An 18,802-nucleotide genomic window follows, 5' to 3' on the forward strand; every position below is an offset into this window, starting at 1 on the left:
CCAGGCGGCTGCCACTGCTGAGCTCGGGAGCCGCCGGGTCACGGCTGCGTGGGGTGCCACCACTCCACCGGGCCTAGGACAGCTGGGAAAGTTGTCCCAGCTCTCCTCCCCTGGCAGCCGTGGAACCCCTGAGTGGTGCTCGCAAAACCCCGGGGTTCACCAGAACCCCCAGTTGAAAGTCACTGATCTAGTGTTTTTCCTGGTGCACTAGAGAGCAGGACCACAGAGCAGATCACATTCAAGGTGGATGTTGGCTCAGGGACCTCAGAAGCTGAGAGGGTATCATGACATGGGAGCAGATTCAAAATTGGTCTCCTGGCTCTGTGATTTTTCAGCTGAGTTCCTCTCAGACGTATTTTAATAAAGCAAAGGTGTGATTTCTATCTCACGTTCTGTGGGATGATTTTTTGGCTGTGATAATATTGTTTGGAGTCTCTCAGATTCTCCAAAAGATTCTCACAAAAAAAAGCTCTGGCAGTCACATTCGCCATTAACAAATGACAATAATTCTTCCTTTGTTATTTGAGCTACATTATTTCCAGCTAACGGCTCTCGGACAGTTATTAGCTCACGTTGTGCCCCCCGATTCTCTCTCACTCCTGTACTCAATTATATCAAGAGACATTTTTGTCACAAGAACAACTGTCACCGTACAATCACTGGGCTCAGAATTGAGAAAAGTAGGTCAAAGATTATTTGTGTTCCCAAAACAAAAAGTTAATGTCAAGTATAGTAGGTGTTAAAGTGTGCAGAGATTATAGTATCAGTGCTCACATTTGAGGTGCAGGGTTATAGTGATCCTATAGACAGCTGGAATCTGCGTATTTTCTGGGCACATCACGCTTTCTCCAGCAGGTCGCGATTCCATGAAGCTCGCAGCCAGGAGGTAGGGTACTAGCAGTCTGAGAAAGTAGCTCAGCACGCAGAGAAGGTTCCAGCACAAGGCACGCTGTCTGATATGTGAGGAGAGCTGTGCAGCCTCAGGCTGATGCAGATACTGCAGTCACAGGAAACACACTACCACATGGTAGGCCGCAGCCTTAATGTAGATTACCTCACAACCAGAGGAGATGCGCAGCAGACAATACGGGTCTCAAAAAAGAGACCATAGCTTTACCTAAAAGCCACAGTAAGTAAAACCAACCATTTGAGTTGGTAGAAGGAGGATGGCTGTGGATTAAGAACGGTCAGGCAGAGATCTCTGATGTTAAGCAGCCATCTTGAAGGCGCGCCTCCTGAAAATCGATAAAAAACCATTTTAGTGGGGTCTCTTTAAAATGGCTGCTACTGTGGTTTTCAGTGATGCTGACTACTGTACTGCATCTTTGTCTGGAAGTGCTCAGTAGGCTTTAAAAAGCGCAATACAAAAGCAATGCAACATCTTATTTAGCTCTCAGCAGCCAGCCTTTTAAACTCTGTTTGCAAAGCTATTAAACATCTCAAATTATGAAGCAATTGTTAAAAAATAATGCAGTGTTTGTATTACAGCAACTCCTATACTTTTCTTTAGATTTCCTAATTTGGAGGGTCTAACATTATAACTGCTCCAACCACAATAGAATTAAAAAATTAAATAAAATGAAAACAATTCTTCACTGCAGTTTCTGCGGGTGAACGGTTTACAAACGAATTGCATTTCTAATTTGTGACTATCTTCTGTATAGTATTAATCAGAAAATGTGTTGGATCAACTAAATACAGAGGCTTTAGTCAGCAAAATGTGTCTTTATTACCATATTAAATAATGCAATAAAATTGCACTAAACATACACAGTCAGGATACATTATGAATTAAACATTCATTGGTGTTAATTCTAATATGTCCAATTGACTTAAATCCCCAATTCCACTTAGCAACAAATATTCGATTTGCAAGAAAGTGAAAGCAATCAATCAGTCAGGCACCGCCTATGTACTAAGACTTTATTTGACCTTTTTCAACATTTCAGTGCAAAAAATGAATTTAAAACTTCAAAAAAATGAGCGTCCTATATATGAAAACTTCATAAATTTGTAGGGTGACCAGATTTTGCAAAGTAAAAACCGGGACACATACAAAAATTAATTCTAAAACAAATTACATCACTTAAAACTATAAAAGATAGATATATATATATAAAAAACTGTATTATTAATTCCCTCCCCCCAGTCTCTATCTCCCCCGTCTCTCTCTCACACCCTCCCCCCAGTATCTTTCCCTCCCCCCAGTATCTCTCCCTCTCCCCAGGGTTTCTCTCCTTTCCCTCACTGTCTCTCACTCCCCCCAGTGTCTCTCACACCCTCCCCCCATATCAATCCCATCCTCAGCCCCGCGGTCACACCTTGTTTGTGGTGAGCACTCCGTTACACCCTCCCCCTGTGTCTGTCTCTCTCCCTTGTGTCTGTCCCTCCCCCCAGTCTCTCTCTTCCCCCTCCCCCAGTCTCTTTCTCTCCCTCCCCCCAGTGTCTCTCGCACCCTCCCCTCAGTGTCTGTCTCTCTCCCTCCCCATGTCTCTCATTCACCCCCTCCCTTTGTATCTAAAGCCCTCTCCCGCCTTAAACCTTTTTCACTGAGTGCCCCGCACCTCTGGAATGCCCTTCCCCTCAGTACCCGACTAGCACCCTCTCTATCCACCTTTAAGACCCACCTTAAAATACAACTGCTTAAAGAAGCATATGAGTAGCTCCGTGGCTGATTAACACCTCATACATTAACCGTGGCCCCTTGCAGACGCACTTACCAGAACTCCCTCCTACTGTCTCTGTACGTTCTACCTACCAACCAATTCGATTGTAAGCTCCTCGGGGCAGTGACTTCTCTTCCTTAATGTTACTTTTATGTCTGAAGCACTTATTCCCATTATGTGTTATTTATATTATTTATTATGTATATGATTATCACGTATATTACTGCTGTGAAGCGATGTGTACATTAATGGCGCTATATAAATAAATAAAGACATACTAACATACTACATACATGTCTCTCTCATTTCTCCCCCCCTTCTCATGAAGAAACACACACACACACACACACACACACACACACACACACACACACACACACACACACACACACACACACACACACACACACACACACACACACACACACAGACACACACAGACACACACACACACACACACAAACCGTATCATTAACACAGCACACTGCAACCAGGGAGAGGAGCTGTATGTGCCACTCAGCAGCACCTAACGGCTGGAAGAGAACTTGCAGCTCCTTTCTGCTCCCAGCAAAACTGGGACATTGGCAAGATTGTAGGAACATCGGGACAGTAGCTTAAAAACCAGGACGTGTGGTCGCCCTATACATAGGACGTATAATTAGTTGTTTTAAATTATTCCCTCACATGGAATATCTGATTTGTACAATTTAAATGAAAACAGAATGATGAGTATTTTTTTTTATTTATAACTGGTATTAATTAATATCAATTATTAGTGTAATAATACTGACAATAGCCATACTGTGAAAATAATACATTTTGTAACCTATTTAATGAAACATCCATTCTGCGTCACATACATTTTGGTGTTGATACACAGCAAATGAAATCTGCACAATTAACACAATAAAGAGTCTTGGTGGACGATTTTGTGGCGCACATAAATATTCTCTTTTAGTATACATCTGTACACCAAGCGCAGTCCCTTTCTGTGCGCCCAAACAAATGAAAAAAAAAACATATTTTTGATGCAGCGGGCGCAGATGGAGCAATTTGAGCTTAGCACACAGGCGACAGAAGCATAAAAAAAAAGCAGTTTGCAATACTTAATATATAGGTCCGATTGTCTACCAAAGTCCACAGAATGAACGGCTTCCTTTGGGATCTAGTGGAGGCATCACAGCTCAATGATGTCCCTTACCACCGCTTAAAGTCATGCAAGCTGTTTTGGACCCACACGCTTACCCTTTCACAGTGTGACTTTAACTCTGATAAAGCTGGAAAGCTGAATGGAGTTCACAAGGAGTCGCAAACAAACACCTTCTAAAACACCAGACAGTCTCCTGTGCAGCTCATGGGCAAGCCGAAACCTCAGGTGCAGAAACCATGGCAGCAGGACCGGCTTGTACTTTTGTGAGGCCTCTTACCTGGTCTGGTGCGGAATCTCCTCAGGCATTGTGATGTCACGGCGCCATGCAGTGTCACGCTGTCATGGCAAAGCAGAGCCATGCAGCATCACATTGTCATGGTATCATGACACCATGTTGCATCGCAACACCACGTGACATCACGTTGTCGTGGCAAAGCGACACCATTTGATGTCGCAGCACTATGATGATGGATCGCTGTAGAAGGAGATACCTGGAGATGATGCCGGACCAGGTAAGAGATACTTAGAGAGGCCCCGTGCTCTCCCCTGACAATCAGTTTAATTGTTGTGAGGAAGTGCGAGGGGCCTCTGTAAGCGCGGGGCTCAGTGCAGGTGCACCAATGGAACCACCATCAAGACGGCCATGCATGGCAGATGCGGATACCTCACCAGTGTGCAACTGTGGTCAACCAGAGAAGACCAAAGATAACGGCTCAATACCCGAATCGCAAATACAAAGTAGGCATCACAGTGATACACTACACTTCCTCTGACACAATTATCTGGCTTAACCACCTAAATGTAAAATGATTGTGGCTGCTCTACATCTATAGCTGCCATACGAAAGAAGAACTACATTTCCAAAGTGAAATCTAAGGTAGAGATGTGCAAAACTGCCAAAGTTCCCTTCGCCTACAATTCGATCAAACTTTCACCCCTAAACGTTTGGTCGAAACTTACAAAGTCGAAGTAAAATGAGAAAGTTTCCATCGAACTTTCAATTTTGCTAGATGAAAAGTACCCTGAAATATGGGCTTTGCCGGAGCAGAACCTCTCACTCTATCTCTAAACCAATATTTCAGGGTACTTTTTGTCTTGGCAAAATTCTACTTTCTGCCAAATATTTCACTTCAGACTGTGAAATTTTAGCCATTGCACATCTCTACAGTACTTTGCCCATTGCTATGTTTCAAAGCTCTTGAGCTCAGGCACAGGACCACTACTTTAATGGTACTTAACTGCTTCCCCCCTCCCCCTTCTGGGAAATGTTGCCTAGGCTACAGTACGTGTGGTGCTGGTTACCTGCGAGTGTCCAGGAGAGATGAGCGTCCGCGATGTTGTGGGGAACAGGACAGGCTTTAGGTGATCCTCAGGTTCTTTTCATTTGGTGACAGCGCCTCCAGTCATAGCAGGCTATAGCAGAGCTGCAGGCAGTCCCTACCATGACAGCTCTTTTCGCCTATACTTCTGTCCAATAGACTGCGACTGAGCCAGAAGTATATAAAAGGGGTCTTTATTTGATGCAGCCTCTGCAGATGGTATAACAGTGTTGCATATAGTAGAGAATTGGTTTCAGGCCCTTGGATGGTGCTAGCCAGCAGATAATGTTGAGGCCTTGTGCTATGCACAGATCTTGGTTCCCTCAGCCCCTGGATGGGATGGCACACAACTGATTATATCATTTGGAAGGCATCCTCCCTAATGCAAAAGGGGAGGCACAGGGTCTGCACCATGATTGGCTGCAACACAGACCCAGTGTCACCACCTCTCCTGCCACTCAGGGAGGCTGTGTGAGGAGGGGGATAAACCCCACAGGCTAGCCTGTCACTGTCTGTAGCTATCAGAACTTACATGACAGGAGGGCAGAAAGACAGCTGGACCAGCCATGGCTACAGTATATATCAATCTCCAATTTTTAGCCTGTGAAGGTCATTTTGCAAATTAGGGACTGGATAAAGGACGAATTAGGGAGGAGATATGTGATGTATCAAATTCTGCGTCTATTCTCAACACTTTTTTTTAATATTATGTTTGCTTAAAAAAAATCCGCTAAATTTTTCTTGCATTAACGCAAACAAAAAATGGAGCAAACACTTTTTCTACATTGCTGCACTCCCTGTCAATTTCACTGCAAAAATGCTGTTTCCTGCATAGATAAATTAAAATAATTAATCAAAGCCTACTAACTGCAAAACTGGGGCCACAAAAACGGCTTATTGGGAAAAGCATCTCCAATAAAATGTAATAGGATATTTTTTTATTTGATAATCCTGGTGCAGTATTTGTGCCCCCGTTTTTCAAGCAGCAGACTTTGATTAATGACTTCCCCTTGAGCCCATGCAGTGAATTTCATTCATTTTCAGGCAGTTCCACTCATTTTTAGCATCAGTGGTCTCATATATTTCCCTTTAAAATGTCATTTTTCCAATTTCATTTTAGGTGCACAATCACGCTTATTTGGGTGGCTGGATACTGACAGCCACAAGCAACATCCACTGTAATAAACAGAAAAATGTGTCTCTATGTACCTATCTATTATTAGTTGTGTGGGTAAATAAGAATTTTGAACCCTAGGGCGATGTATTTGTCCTTATCAGGCTCATGGCTTCAGCCGCTTTTTCTTAGTTATTGTTTGGACACATGCCGTCTTTAAGAGGTCCCCAAAAAGTTATCGGAGATATATTAAAGTGAACAGCCAGCTGCTCTTGGTAGACTGCTTCAGGCATATGGGGAAGAACAGGTAGCAGCGGTGAACTTTCTTCAAAGCAGTGAAGGTGCCGGGATTGTTACTTAAAGGTGTAATCCCACATAATCAGACAGTTTAATTTCATAGTGCCTCTAAATGGAGGGGGATGGGGGGGCAATCAAGTGTTTTCTTTACCCTTATCCCACCCTGTCCTTATCAGAAAGCCGATAAGGGAAGGTGAGGAGGGGAGACGCTGGACACTACGGACAGCAGAGAGTAACCTGAAGAAATCAAACCCCTCCCAAGTGGGACTTAAAAAAAAAAGGAAATACTTATTGTGACGGTAGGGGAAATGTGGTCAGCATATTAAAGGTTAAGGCCAGCCATTGCCCCGACCCGTCCAAATGGATGCCAGGATTCTGGCATAGTATTTCAGGCTATTGTGCCCAAAATGACGATCTGTATATTTCTCTGTGTTTGTGTATGCACTGTTTGCAGTTTATGTTTCCTCATGCCTACTGTATATAATGTGATGCATTCCAACGACTCCTTAGTGTGCTGGGGCGGGTAATTCACTTAGCCAGCCTGCACACAAAGGAATCTGGGTGTGTTATCCAAAGGGTGGTAACTGAACTGCTTGAGACATTGTTGGGGATGGGTGTGTACTCCGGCCTGAAGAACTGTGGCTCTGAGGGCAGGGAAAAAGTTGTTCTGCCCAGACTCTGAGGCATCTATCTCAACAGGAGCTATCCGGCTGAAACGGGAATCTGAGGTCTGGGTCTTAGTCACAACTGACTCAGGTCCCAGTGGTCAGTTTGAATTTGCCACGCTCCTTAAGCACACCTCTACGAGCTGTCCTAAAGCATGGTCATCCCTGATGGCTCTATTTGGCCTACCACAGGAGAGTCCGTGCTCTGTGATTGTCCGGCATATCTCGCTCTGTGATTGGCCAACGTAGTATCCATTCGCTGATTGATCAGTGGAGGTCTATGTAATGCACTGCCGATCTCAGTTGCACAGTCTATCAAGAGTTTATCCTGTCTTTGGATAGTTGGTATATCTCCAAGGTTTTTTCCTGAGACAACCAGAACGAGGTTCGGTTGTGTAGACGAGCGGGACTTTTGAAAATGCTAGTCTCCGAACGAGGACCTTGCGGAGAGTGGAAGCTGCCCTGGGTAAGCCTACTGAAGCAGCGCCCAGGACCCAGCTAGCTAGAATTCTACCTGTAAACCCTGTTTTGGTGAGTTTGTGCTGTAACTTTGTATTGCGTTATGCCTGTTGACTCCGGTTTAAATAAACCTGCTGTATTTAACTCCTTCATTCTGTCTTGTGTATACGATCCTGATGTAAATTGTCCTGGTCTCCCGTGACACTTATGGTGTCAGATTTGAGTTATCAAACCGGTGTCAGATTTGGGCCCATTTTTCCCAATCACCCAGATAAGACCCCTTAAGCATGTCACTAGAATTAGTTCACTTTGGTCCTGGGAGGGATTGCTTCTTTAAAACATCAGCATTAATTGTACTGTGTACATTAGCAAAAATGCTAAGAACTAGAAAATCTAGTTAAATGAAACCAGCATTAGAATTTGTGAAGGAAAAATAATCCTTTTTATTTCAGTGGGAGTTTATTTGCCCAAAAGAGAGGGGCCTCATAATAATATCAGGTTTATTCCGACCAATGATTCTGTCCCAAATATCTACCCCTTTTATGGGACTGTGGGTCCCAGCTTTATCAAATGGAAAAATCCGATTGCTGTCTATAGGATTCTTGTTCTTTGATAAATCTGGTGCTATTTTTTAGCTCCAGTTGTGAACCCGAGAGACTGTGATAAATGCACCCCTCTATACAGTATAAGTTTTTAACGCATAACAATTGTTTCCTTGCTGCCACATCACACATTAGAAACTTGTGAATAAACTGTTTCATTTTTTAAGCAGGGAAAAGGGAGACCAAAAAGCGCACCAGCACAAACGGAGCAGGAAGAAACCAGGACAAAAAAATGATTAAAAGGGCACTTTAATGTGGCAAAAGACCCATGCCTACCAGGATGTGAGTATTTGCATATTTTTTAGGGGAACCTGCCAATGAGACTGATGGTGAGTGGGTTGCACCACACACCACCTGTCTTCAGGAGGATAGTACCCATTATATGACACAATAGGTACTATATCACTTGTTAGTACCCTGGTACAGTGGTCTGGCTTATTATCATTTTGAGATATACCTGCATTTGAGCGCTTCAGCTATTTTCCATATTTCATTTTTTAAGCAGATTGTTATCCAAGAAGTTTTTTGCTGCTTCGAGTGTGACGTGCTTCTTGACGCTTCCGGAAAGAGATGCGAAATGATGAAGCGAATTTCACACATCGCCTTTTAATACAGATGTAGCCAGGCTAACATTCCAGAGGTAAAAAGCAGTCCGGGTCAATGTCCCTGCCGCGGGCAGCTTCAATAGCTCAATGCTAAAGCTAACATCCTGTTTACCGCTGCTTTGTTCCCCATGCGGATAATCACATTTTGGCTACATCTGTGGTGACTGTCTTACAAAAACAGTGAACTAGGGGCAGTGGCATATATTATAGTATGTTAAATGCGATGATTGATGTTTGAGATGCAACTTGTAGTGTACTTTTGCATGGCCGGTTCTCCCGCTTGTGTGTTGTGTATGTCTGACTGCAGCATGCCAGGGGTTGCAATAACGGCTTCATCTGTACCTTTAAATAAAATGATCTACAAAAAAAATCTAATTTTTTTTTGTAGATCATTGTAGATCATTTTATTATATATATATATATATATATATATATATATATATATATATATATATATATATATATACACACACCATACATATATATACACACACCATACATTTTAAGTTATGGTGGGTGAAAAAGGTGACATATATATATATATATATATATATATATATATATATATATATATATATATATGTATTTTTTCTACAAAAAAAGGTGGGGATACGATGATCCTCCAACAATCTTTTTGTGAGAAGCTATTAAAACAGTAACCATCTGTGCATGTGCGAGAGCAGCTACTGTGTAAATAAGCTACTGTGTTAATAGCTTACACCACGGGTGAACAAACTTTTTACGTTGAGTCCTCCGTTTCATCTGTGATATTAGTAACCCCCCCCCCGTCTGTTGTAATCTAAATAACATGAAAAAAAAAACTTTATCAAATCCGTATACAATATCAAATGTGACTGCAAATATGTAAAAATATTTGCTTATTTAAAAAATAGGATGGCCGGGTAGGCGAGCCCTGTAACAGCGGAAGAGACAGGAAGTCAGCGAAGACTTCCGGGTCGGACCGTTGGGCGGGCTCAACCCCGGCAGTCCTTATCTGCCGCCATTCAACTCCTCTGACGTCCTGCTTTCTCCCACTGCCAGCCTATGCCACCGTTCTGCTCCAACAAATCGGTGCCCCCTCCCTAAAAAAATTGTGCGCCCCACGTTTGCGCACCCCTGGCTTACACAGTGACATATGACAAATATGGAGATACAGCGTACCCCCAGAAAAAAAGCACTGTATATATATAGTGATGTACTATCCTGGAACCAGGGTCACGAATGATGTCTGAATAATTCCAGTTAGCTTAACTCATGCCTTCCTTCTTCCAAAGCACAACAAGTCCTTTTGTCTTTCTTAGTTTTATTGAGGGAAAATCACAGGAAGAAAGGTACTTGCAGGTGTAGTGTGGGTAGAGAGTGCTTCTCTGGCTGAAGTGCAGTGTATCAAGATAAGGCAGTGTAAAACAGAAAGGCCTTGCTGGGGCAAATAGCAGGCAGGTACTCACTCAGAGTCCAGGGTGAAAAGGAAGTGAGGGGCAAGTGTCACACTAGAAGTGAAGTGAGACTATACTGTCAGCAAGGACAGGGGGGTTAGGAATAGCCCACTCTAAACTAGGAGAATAGGAGATTGCAGGCAACCAACACTAACTAGGGCTGTGTAAACAACATGTAACAATAATGTTGTTGCCTTTTCACATGCAGCTAGCTGCTGGGACAGGGAAAATAGCAGGCAGCTAAACTAGGGATATATGAATCCTATGAGCTGCAAAGGGAGACAGAGAAATGTAAAATCCTGTTCCACGACATGTGCCCATGGGTGAAGTGCTTGAATGGAGGTATTTAGGACGCAGCACTTTCCTAGGAGGATGCCCTTATTCCTCTCCTGAAGACTAGTTCATAGGCTGCTGCTTTAAAAGAAGTCCAGGCAGCTCATTACCCCTGCTGTTTTCCTGTACAAAAGTCACACACGGACAGTGTGAGAGGGAGAGAGACTATAGGGATTGCTGCTGCTATATAGGTACAGGGCTCTTGGCTGGAGAAGAGCTTAGCTCTCCAGTTTGTAGGCAGTTGTTAACAAAGTGTTAGTGCTCCAGAGAGGAGTAAGGTATTTTATTTATTCTTGTTTGTTTTTGCCCTGCTGTTTATAATAAACCTGTTAAGCGAACCATAAGTTTCCTGGGAGAAAAAGACCCTGCACAGTGGCCGCGTTGTCACAATATTTCTACATATAGCTATAGCAGTCATTAATGCACCTTAAATCTGAGGGTCACCAGAACTGAACTACGTTAAATTCAGCTTTGGGGACCCTCTGCTTCTTGAGATACTCCAAAGCCATCTCACATTTTAATCTGGTCTGTAACTGTTACATACCCCCATAATATATATTATCTTTAACTGTGCATGCAATGTCTTGTATACAGTATAATGTATACCCTGTTCACTTATGTAACTGTATTTGTAACCATGGGTTATTTGTCATTTTAACTCTGTGCCCAGGACATACTTGAAAACGAGAGGTAACTCTCAATGTATTACTTCCTGGTAAAACATTTGATAAATAAATAAATCATTCTTGCAGTTGACGATCAGTACATGTTTCTTGTATGGGCTACAGTTATGTAACATCATGATTCCGGAGGGGCTGGATAGGGTCATTGTGGGTCTGTTGGTACGGTGCTAGTTTAAGGGTGGTGAATTCCCTCTGTTGGTGGCAGTAGGTTCACTTTAACCTTGCCCGATGCAGCTTTATGGTTCGGTAAAGGACATACTTGAAAACGAGAGGTAACTCTCAATATATTACTTCCTGGTAAAACGTTTTATAAATAAAATAAATAAATACTTTCCTCCATGGGGGGCTGCCGGTAGCAGCTCCAGCTGGGCTGTGTGTGGGTATCATAACGTATCACATTGCATTAACCGGCGAGATATGTACATGTATATTTATTAACATGTAACAGAGGATTGAATAAGTATTTGCTTTACTGTGTTTAGTACAAGATTTTTAGTGGAAGCTCCAACAGGTTCGTACACCTTCCCTTGCACTGCAGGGCATGAAATCTCTCTGTATTGTTAATTTTTTTAATGGCGTCATTAACCCCTTTGCTGTTGCACAGATTAAGACAAAAGAGCGGCGCTGTGAAAAATGAGTTCCTGAGTGAGGTTGACAGAAGTTAATGAGCAGTTATGGAAATTATTATCTCAACGCTGATATGTAATTTCCTTTTCCGTTTACATTTTATTTAAAGGTGCAATCCTGTCTAAAATAAATGGTATTTCTTTGGTACTTATGTAGCCTTGTGTAATTTTGGGGTTACATGCCTCTCTCCTCCTGTGCAATAATCCCTGTTAAAAGGGCAGGTTTGCCAGGAGTAATCATGAGGTTTGCCCTCATCCCCTGTGATGTGTATTGTGTAGTGAAGGCAGTGACATCATTCTCTGTGTCCAATAACAGTGAAAGAGGGGTGGTGCCTACTGGAGCTATATAATATGCATCACTGCCTGAATTTAGTGTGTGTGTGTGTGTGTGTGTGTGTCTCATCCCACCTGAATGAGACTGTCTGACCCAACACAGTGCCAGGGCTCTGGCAAGGATTGTGGCCCTCCCCTAAGGGAGAGGTGGGCAGACTATTCCTTTTACTCTATTAGGGACTTCCTTGAGGTGGGCAACCTTTATGATGTGCGGCTAGAGACCGGCCGCAATGATGGGCAGTCTGCCAGTAAAGATGACAATAAAGAATGTCCAATTTGAAAGAACCTTCTTGCCTGAGAGTGGAGTCATTCAGGGAGAAGCTGCACCCAGAGGTTCTCTTCCAGAGACTCCTCCCTGCTGTCATGGGGACCTGGGAGAGATGGAGGCGCTGTACCAGAAGTGAGTAGATCTCAGCATTACCTCACGAGCCAGTCCTGATGTATTTCCCGATATTACCGCGGAAGACTCAGGAGTTCTGTAAACCAGCAGGTGCACCACACTATAGTACATGTAACATGGGACAGTTTCCTCACGTAAGGGGCCAATATGAGATTGGGGGGGGGGGAACACCGTTACACTTACTTGGAGGAAGGAGACCCCTTTGGGTTATAATTACCAAGTGAGTTTAGCAGGACGCCAGAAATGCCAACCTTCAAGGATTGAAATAGGTGAGACTAAAAAATTTTATTTTAATGGGGGAAAATGATTTTTTTAAATCAGCGAGCCCCCATTCAAGCCTATGAGACGCTGATGCTAAAAATCTTTGAGAACGACTCCAAATTAGTGGGACGCACAGAAAATTAACAAGAATTGATCTCGGAGATTCTCCAAAATGTGTAATTCTACTGTACCTCAATCTGTTCTAGACAGCCAAATGCCCAGAGTGTCCCCCTTGCTTCTTTATACTTCTGACAGGGGACTGTTGTGAATCAGTGTGAATTATACATTCCTCACTCCCCCATCATGAAAAGGCCAGGTCACACAGTCCTCTCTCCACAGCTCCACCAACAAAGCTTTTTGCGCCCAGGACACATTTGAAGAATGGGGCCCTCATTCTTTGTTCGCCAACAGTTACAACAATTATATTTCAATCTACTTTGCCCAGTCATGTCTCTTTATCCCCAACCCCTTATTCCTTTCATTCCCCGTAGTGTCTCTCGCACACATTTCATGTCATTCCATCTTTTATCCTAGTGCTGCTCTCTGTTGTCCCCGCCTGTCATGTATTTCTCTTCTTCCCCATCATGTTACATAGTTACATAGTACATAGTTACATAGTTACATAGTACATAGTTACATAGTTACATAGTAGATGAGGTTGAAAAAAGACATACGTCCATCAAGTTCAACCTACAGTATACTACATTTAGACGACAGATACATCACTTATATTTGTACTTGCAGTAAATTGATCCAGAGGAAGGCAAACAAAAATCCCAGTGAAATATCATCTAATATCTCATAAGGGGAAAAATTAATTCCTTCCTGACTCAAAATAATGGCTCAAATGTAATCAGATGACTCCTTGCTGCTAAAGGTGGTTCTACAAGCTATTGAATAATAAGGTGTACTTAGTTTTTCACACATGGCTTCTCCATTTTGGCTTTATTTTTGTTAAATAAATCATGACACGTGTAATATGTCATGTGTTGTTGTCCATCTGAGGTTGTATTTTACCTCATTTTAAGACCTGCTAAGGAACTGATGATTGTTATTATGTCCTGATATGTAAAACCATAGATTTCAAAGACGGTGTACTTTCTTTTTCACACAACTATATATAATTATATTTGATATATTTTACCATTTTAATATGCAGCAGCTATGTGTTTCATGTCTCTGCAATTTTAGTGCTGTTGTTTCCCATGTAATGTATTTGTTGTCTGCCTATGATCAGCAATCACTTTCACATACCTCAAAGGGTTGAAATTAGACCATTAATGAACTAATTGATCATGGACTATATATGAGGGCCATTAGACCCTCTATTCTGCACCCCCTGATGAAGTTGCCTACACTATTGCGACGAAACGCGTAGGGTTACGCAGTTAGGACTGTGCAAGGAGTCTGGGAGGAGGAAAGATCATTACACTGACAGAGGCCTTTGATCGGAGGAACCAGAGGACGTAGTACGGGTGTGCCAGGGGAAGGCAAAGTGAGCGCACAGATTTGGAGCACCTTGTGTTCGTGTACACGCGTCACCCCCCTCCTTCTCACCACGAGGATCCAGCTGCCTGTCAGGAGAGCTACCAGATCAGTTCCTGCTTCCACCCAGATGAACCTTGATACAATTTCAGTTCTATGCGCAAGTTCTGTCCATCCTTGTGAGTGAAGATAGACGTTCCAATCCAGGAAAATTGCCGGTGCACAGCTTGCTCACAAAAGGAAATTATGGTATGTCATGATCAAAAGGGATTTATTAATTAAAAAACATAGAAAAAAGTACTGACACAAACACGGAGTTGCGGATCTGCGGGACTGTGTGCGCGCCACCCTTCATCAAGCCGTGAGTAAGAAATTTAACCCCAACACCACAGGGTCAATATAATACCGCTTTTCATGTGTATGGACTGTTTCTCCTATTGATGTGCCAAAAGGAACTTTATTACATGACATTTATCTTAACTATACTAATGAGGCGTACTCTGGAGCACCGGATTGTGAGCAGTGTATTGCTCGGTGTGTCTGCATCATTGTGAGTGGCCTGTTTTTATCTTGATTTTTCATTAAATTGTTATACCGAATTATGCTATGGAGGCTGCACTGTCTTCTTTTGTTTTCAGTGAATCGTGGGAGGTGGTTGATTCTGTGGACAGCTGTACAGCATCTCCAGCGTTTATTTTTATATTTTTGGCACTTTTTTGCTGTTGGCAGCATCCTCTTGTTTATGTCATCCATTTCCCTGTTCCCTTTCCTTTGTGTATCATCCGTGTTGTTTTTATGGTTGTTTGTCTGTTTGTTTTTTATGTTGAGCTTCTCATGGGGTAAGCACTTAACCATTGCTACCTCTTCATCAATTGTGACCCTCCCTATATATTGGAGCTGTATATTTTTTCTTTGTTTTTGTGTGTGTGTGTGTATATATATATATATAAAGTTATGGTGGGTGAAAAAGACAACAGAAAACCTCCACCGTTAGCATATATCCAATAAAGAATATTACTTGTGAGCACATTCACATGTCTTAGACAGGTCTGCAACCCTGCCTTTCAAGCATTATCACCTCGCATACAGTGCTCCCACTGCAGCAAGGGATTCTGGGAAATGACATTTCCCAGAATCCCTTGCTGCAGTGGGAGCACTATATGCGAGGTGATAATGCTTGAAAGGCAGGGTTGCAGACCTGTCTAAGACATGTGAATGTGCTCACAAGTGATATTCTTTATTGGATATATATATATATAGTGGTGGATTCTGGGATTCGAGATTGCTGGGAATGTGTGTCTCTACATTTTCATAATTCCCTTCATAGACACCTTACCTGATAATAGTTTTAAGAACCATTTTAACATATAAACATACTCCACCTCCTCTTCTATTTGCTCGATCCTTCCGAAAAAGGTAACTACCCTCTAAATTAACTGCCCAGTAATGTGTTTCATGCCACCATGTTTCAGTAATGCCTATGATATCATATTGCTCTCTTGTAGCTATTAATTGAAGCTCACCCATTTTATCTATCAGGCTTCTTGCATTGGCAAGCATGCATTGAAGGTTTTTTTCAGTCTGTGCTATTATCTTATCTGCCCCTGCCTTTCTACTCCAATTGTATTTAGTCTTTAGAAGCTTTCTAGTATTATCTGCATTTAATGGGTGTCTCCTTGCTTGACAATCTCCCACTTTCCCCCATTCTACCTCCATGACCCTTGCTATTTCCCCATCTATTCTATTTAGTTCATGATTTGTTTCTTGTCCCTCCCCCCTCCATCCTAGTTTAAAATCTCTGCCAACCTTTCTACCTTTATGTCTCTCACTCTTTTCCTTCCCCTAATGTGTTTCTTAATGCATGACTACCCACTATGGTGGCTAGGGGGAATAGGTAGTGTGGTTTGTTGTTTATATTGACCCCTTTGTAGCCCTTTTTGGTCAGATTGTCATGGAAATCCATGACTAGTTCACTTGTCGGCTACTCAAGAGTTAATACTCACTGTAGTATATTTTAATTACTATTCTATCATCTATTTCAGGTTGTTTTAGCTTATCTTGCCTATGTATATAATGGCCAATATATACATAGGAAAGACAGGGCCAACGCGAGCTGGATATGTGTGTATACATGTATATATGTTTGCATTAGAGGGTCTCCGGAGCTGAACCCAATGAATTTTAGCTCCGGGGACTCCCTGCTTACCGAGATAGACACCCCTGTAGGTGCTGCCGGTATCTCCCCAGTTTAAATGTCAAGGATTTGCAGTTCACCATATTACTATCTACAGACAGTCAGCTTGGGTATTAAGGGTTTTTCTCTCAGCTTATTTTAATATTTGTTGTGTGTATTTTTAGATGTTAAATAAATGTAATACTTTTTTGGATATACTAGAGTGCTTTCTTTTGGGCAACTATTTGTTTCTTGTCTACAGTACATACAGGTATACATGTTTGCATCAGAGTGTCTCCGGAGCTGAACCCAATGAATCTCCGGGGACTCCCTGCTTACCGAGATACACACCTCTGTATGTGCCGGTATGTCTCCAGTTTAAATGTACCGGTCACAGCTTCTGATTGGCCCACCAGACAGGGACATTTAAACTGAAGAGAGATACCGGCACCTCTATGGAGGGGTGTCCCTAGAGCTGAAATTAATGGTGTTTAGCTCTGGAGACCCCATGCTTCAAACCTATTTATAAAAAAATAAACGGGGACTTTTTTAAGCCACCATTATGATCTTCCATTTGGGGACCGATCCGCGGAAATCCCTGGCCAAAGGAATGTGCCAGCATGTCCTTTTCTCTACTCTACCCCCAGCATGTCTCCCTCTCCTCTTTCCCCCAGGCATCTGTCCATCTGTCCCTCTCTCTCTCCGTCTTTCTCCCTCTCCGTCTTTCTCCCTCTCCGTCTTTCTCCCTCTCCGTCTTTCTCCCTCTCCGTGTCTCCGTCTCTCTCTCTCCCCGTCTCTCTCTCTCCCCGTCTCTCTCTCTCCCCATCTCTCTCTCTCCCCGTCTCTCTCTCTCTCTCTCCCCGTCTCTCTCTCTCTCCCCGTCTCTCTCTCTCCGTCTCTCTCTCTCTCTCCGTCTCTCTCTCTCTCTGTCTCTCTCTCTCTCCGTCTCTTTCTCTGTCTCTCTCTCTCTGTCTCTCTCTCTCTCTCTCTCTCTGTGTCTTTCTCTTCCCCCCCTCTCTCTCTCTCTCTATGTCTTTCTCTTCCCTCTCCTCCAGCATGCCTTCTCTTCCCTCTCCCCCAGCATGTCTCCCAGTGGTAATGTCAGGTAAAAGTAGACCAGCCACCAACTGGTGTTCCATCTTAAGTATCCCATTTAAAGTGTCAGGCAGAGTTAATTTTGGAGTTTAAAGTGGAGGTGAAGATTTGAAGAAGACCTGCACAACAACTTTGAAACTGTGAGAACTTTCTAAAAGTTGTGACTTTTTGTACTCTTCCTATCCCCCAGTACCTGGGAAGTCTCTCCTCCTGCATCTCACTATGCCCTTCCTATTGCTTTTTCTGGTTACTGTTTCCTCACTCCTTTGTGAATGTCTCTGTTCTCTCAAACTTCCCCACTCCCCACTGCACCATTATTTATACACCTCTCTCCCAACAACTTCTTTACCCCACAATAAAAAACACCCACACAAATACTCTATTCACACCCTCTAGCTACTCCTTCCTGCTGCTGGGTATCTCCTATAAGCCTGAATCCAGACATATTCACCTGATCTCACCCATGCCTCCATGCCATCTCTTCCCCTATAAATGGTGTAAACCCTCTCATTTTTATACTGACTAACCTTAAAACTCGCCTCACAATTCAAGCATCCCAATAGCCTGCACTCATGGCTATTGTCCCACACTCATAGTCACTCCTATCACCCATTGTGGCCAAGCACTGCCATCTACAGCACATACAGTATTCCCTCACCTGCTGTCTCTGTAAGTCTCCCCTCAAACCTCTTAGATTGTAAGCTCTTCGGGCAGGGATTTCCTTTCCTATTGTCTGATTTTGCTGCACTTATTGTATTATTATAATTTCCTGTACTGTATTCTTTGTGAAGCGCTGAGTACACTTTTGGCACTATATAAAGATACACAATACAACTATCACATGCCAATTGCTACATTATCTCAAAGCCATATTTACTAAGCAGTGCTACTTCATAAGACACTTTCCTGCATGGCTTCATAAATATGGCCCTTAACAGCTCATTCAAATGTACAGGATATTAGGTGTCTTCTGGCCAGAACGGTGTCTTATGGAGTAACACTGGTTAGTAAATATGGCCATTTATGGCTCATTCACTTGAATGGCACAGTAAGGTGTCTTACATCATGGAATGTGTCTTACGGAGTAGCTCTTCTTAGTA

The 18,802-nt window shown here is 42.8% G+C and overlaps 1 protein-coding gene across 2 annotated transcripts in view; it reads right to left on the reverse strand.

Annotated features, from left to right (window-relative positions):
* TAFA3 (TAFA chemokine like family member 3) overlaps window positions 1–18,802 on the reverse strand; it is a 311,698-nt gene that overhangs the window by 250,987 nt on the left and 41,909 nt on the right. The gene's annotated exons all lie outside the window — the stretch shown is intronic.

This window comes from Ascaphus truei, chromosome 9, assembly GCF_040206685.1.
Source record: "Ascaphus truei isolate aAscTru1 chromosome 9, aAscTru1.hap1, whole genome shotgun sequence".
NCBI classification, from domain to species: Eukaryota; Metazoa; Chordata; class Amphibia; order Anura; family Ascaphidae; genus Ascaphus; species Ascaphus truei.